Genomic DNA, 4,282 nt, shown 5'->3' with positions numbered 1-4,282 from the left:
CACAAGTAATGTAAAATTATTAAAATTATATATTTTAGACCACAAGTCCTGTAGGATACTCTACCAAGAATCCAACATTTCAACTAATATAAACAATACAGATCATAAATGTCAGTGTACAGTATGGCTTCTCTCTTATAATCAATATTTTAGAAGCATTTTAGGGCATCATTTTTCTGAGAGTATCCATCCTTTATCAAGCCAATGCTTAGCTTTGCAGCTATTGCATAGTTTCACTAAATACACTCTTCTGTACTCAAATATTTCAACACTGTCGTTTAGAAACCAACTTTATAAAATCTCAGGGAAGCCTGTCCACACCATGTTCTCTGTGTGTAACAAGCATGTCATTGTGCTACCACCTGATGTGTCCAGTTGTCTTCCCTTCTCGCTCAGCAGCCAGCTCCCTTGCACAAAGGAATGACAGAAACAGGAAAGAGTTCAAGGCTACATCCCAATTCTAAAGGAGACCCAAATGAACAGATCTAAATAATCTGCTGAATGAACTTACTCACTAAAAGAAAGCCTTAGCAGCAAGCATGGCACACGATTACCTCAAAAAACACATATCATGGAAGAGACAGCTTGTAAAGCAAAAAAAACCACAACGAAGCAAGAATCATAGCTTCTTTGTAAATAACTCTACTTGACAGAATCAAATAATTTGGAAGCACATCTCCACTGAAGGACTACAAAAGGAACAGATACCTGCTGTAGATAATTTTCCAAGAACATACTGGCTACCGAAAATAAAAGCCCTATATGTATTAAAAGGAAAGAAAAAAACCACCACGTCTGGCCAGATACACAAAAGAAAAGAAAGCAGAGATAAACCTTCCCCAGATTGCTTGTGCTTCTTTTCTGAGCTAGAAAAATATGCATAAATGAGATGCAACTCCCATAAGGAAGAAAAGACTGTTTTCTTGTCCTGTTACAGAATTCAAACATGCTCCCTGTGAAATGTACATGCTCCCTTTCACCCTTTGTCCACCCAATCAGAAGCTCTGTTCTGATGTCATACATGACCAAACCAGAGTAGATTTTTTCAACCCATGGCCTCCTTGACATACTCCAATAAAGACCACATTTTCTTTACAAAAGAGTAGACACAGTAGTGATCACTAACAGTGATCCACTGACACTCCACTGGCATCAAAAGCATGCAATGTGGATCACCTGCATTTAAGTCCCTCTACAAATATACCCCAAATGTGAAGGCAGGAGTGGTGAAGAGTTTGTGGGATTTTGCTATTTAGCTGAAATTAGAGATAGGCCACTGACTGATACAAACTGCTTTTCCCACTAGCAGACATAAAAGTGAGAAACAGGGCTCAGATTCAGAGAACTTGGCAAAGACAGGGAAGGGGGCTGTTTGCCTTTTATCACTGTTCAGTCCATTTTTATACAATGGCACTCAATCTTCTGGCTAAGCAAGGTGTAAATTTAGAAAGTTTTCTTAGTTTCTGTTCTTAGTTTCTTATCTGTTAGGGAATAATGTTTTATCAACAGAAAGTCCCATAGCTGAAAGCATACTCCAAATACACTTTCATCAGTACAGTTCATTTTAGTTAACAAAAAAGTCTGTTTTTCAGATGAAAGATCACTTTTAATCATAAATATGTCACACACCACAAACAGCCACCATCACATTATCAACTGAAAACAATGTAAGGCCAGAATGGTTTCCTGTTGACCTACCACCAGCTCGTAGATCTCTCATCATGAAATAATCCCTTAAAAATCATCATTTCCAATCTGCACTAACTATAATCAATGCATCTCCAACAGTACGTTTACTAGCTTGTACATCATCCTGTGCAGGGTGTTTTGCCTAGATGAACAGCTCTAGCTACAGGGACCATCATCTCAACAAATATATCCTGTGAGCCTAGAAATCTGTGCTCTTAAGCCTTCACCAAAATACAAACAGAAAAGTGTCACAGCCAATCATACAGATCTTCTGGCAAAGTCATTCACCCTTTAGACATGTGAGAGAGCTGCAATCAAGCTCCAGTAAGTAAACAGCAACAAAAAATATGTCCCTTGTGCACATAAAGTAATAGTAAGATTTGTCTTGATGTAAAGAGAGCTGAGACAGAGCCACAGAGAGGCACAATTTATATGGATTTCTGAAAGCACCTGAATCATTCTGTCTCCCTAAAGTCATTAGACCCAGATAGCCAGCTGAATTTGAAAAGCCTACCAACAGCACACTAGGCAGCCTAAACCCATCTTTAAAATTCCAGTTTATGCTTAAGTAAGCCAGTATTGTGTTGCTCCTCTTACTCCACAGTAGTACTCATACCAGCATCTTCCTCTGCAAGACATGATTACTCTTTGCTAGGAAATGCCATGTCCACCTGAGCTGGAAATCACTGCCCCATGGCACAGTTATAAGAAATAATGGCAAGGCAAGTTTACTCATGTAAAACAAATAGGTGTGAACAGGCTGATAGTCCTGAATCGTAAGGCAACAGCCCAAAAGTCACCTTTAGCTTTGGCACATCTTGGCTTACTACCCATTCCTTCCCTAGTTTATTCCTGGGTGCCTGTAGCTTCTTAAATGGGAGTATTACAGAAACCTTCATCACTTAAGTAAAGAGTAGCATGTTCTTGAACCTGAATTCTGAAGTTAACCATACTTACAAGCAAAAGAGATGGTGACAGGCTAGGATGAATGAGAACAGATTCATTAAAATGCAAGGACATACAACAAGCCTGTGCCTAATAGCAGCTTTTATCTAAGAGACAGAATATTCTAATTAATTGTCTCTTTCCTGTCTTGGTAGACAATGATGCCTGACCAGAGAAAGTACTGAGCAGATCTGCACCCCCAGACACACCTTTCCAACCTTTTTCTTTTTTTGCCAAGCCATGCCAACAGCCCTAGCTGTCAGCACAGCACCTATGATGGCCAGGCAGTAATCCAAAACTACATGCTTTATATTGCTATTAAAGCACAGCTGAAGATGATAGGCAAGAGAATATGCACCCCAGATGTAAAACACTTTCGCATCTGATTGTCATTTCAAGCCTGGCACGTAAGTTTCACAAAACTTCAGATCTGATTTGATTTTTATCAAGACTATTTGCCTTTTCTTGTTACCTTGGTTTTTCTCCTTCTTCCTTTACTGTTGTGTTCTGAAAAACTAAGTGGAGGCTTTCTTTCTTTCTTTCTTTCTTTCTTTCTTTCTTTCTTTCTTTCTTTCTTTCTTTCTTTCTTTCTCTCTTTCTCTCTTTCTTTCTCTCTTTCTTTCTCTCTTTCTTTCTTCCTTTCTTTCTTCCTTTCTTCCTTCCTTTCTTCCTTTCTTTCCTTTCTTTCCTTTCTTTCTTTCTTTTTTTTTCTTTGACTTATTTTTAAAAATAAGGAAAAAGAACTGAATTCTCTTTCCTCATGCTCAATGGAGAAGTAACTTGCAGAATAAGATTTATTTTTATTATCACAAGGGCAGTAGGAACTCTAGGTCAGACACTTACGAACAATGCACTGATTTCCTCCAGGGAGTGTCTTCCATCCAGGGCAACAGTAGGAATGGAATCTAGAGCCACACACATTTGGCCTGTCAAACAAAATAATCAAATAAACATATACACAAAAGTGCACCTCCGTGTAAGCAGAATCTAAAGTTTTATCTATGCACAAGGGAAGAAACCAGCTGCATGAAGTGAGAAAAAGTGTAGAGCAAAGATGTCCACAAAAAAAATCGTCCTCAAAGGAACAAAATCTCCCTCTACTGTAAGAAGTCCTGAGCAACTTTATTTTGTATAAATTCAATGGCTTAGGATAAAGAGGAGAAGCAGACTAGGCAACGGGAAGGCCACACAATCCTCGTGGAACTCGTCAGGAAATGCAAGGCACGGGCTGGGCTCTGAATTCATCTACGGTCCTACAAGTCTTGCTACAAAAACTGCCCTCATACTGACACAAGACAAAACTGGCTGGTCATAAAGATCAATTAACTCAAATGACCAAGAACTCCCCAAAACATTAAAGATTTTTTTTTTTTCACAGTTTCTCAGAAGGAGCCAAATTAAAGTGACTGTCAAAAGTATCTTAATATGGTAACATTCTTGAAGAAAAAGCCCAATATAGCACACGTGTTAGTTGCACCGCAGCCCCCCCACCAAGTCTGCTTTTAATACAGTATCACTAATTAAAAGCCACGTTTCACAGCCGAGAACAAAACACCAAGTTCCATTAACCCATAACTAGCCGGGAGGTAGGATGCACGGCGGGCAAAAACGCAGACCACAGGTCGGGGCGGGGAGGGGAAAGGGGAGG

General features: G+C 39.3%; 1 protein-coding gene across 1 annotated transcript in view; it reads right to left on the bottom strand.

Moving 5' to 3' along the window:
* Window positions 1-3,553, bottom strand: part of FBN2 (fibrillin 2) — a 148,652-nt gene extending 145,099 nt beyond the window's left edge. Inside the window, exon 1 of the mRNA XM_009998148.1 lies at window positions 3,478-3,553. The gene's annotated coding sequence lies outside the window, so the exon portion shown is untranslated. The remainder of the gene's footprint in view (window positions 1-3,477) is intronic.
* Between the last annotated feature and the right edge of the window lie 729 nt (window positions 3,554-4,282).

This window comes from Chaetura pelagica, unplaced genomic scaffold (assembly GCF_000747805.2).
Source record: "Chaetura pelagica isolate M959 unplaced genomic scaffold, ChaPel_1.0 scaffold145, whole genome shotgun sequence".
Taxonomy (NCBI): domain Eukaryota; kingdom Metazoa; phylum Chordata; class Aves; order Apodiformes; family Apodidae; genus Chaetura; species Chaetura pelagica.
The sequence above is the reverse complement of the archived record's forward strand: the minus strand, read 5'-3'. Positions and strand labels throughout refer to the sequence as shown.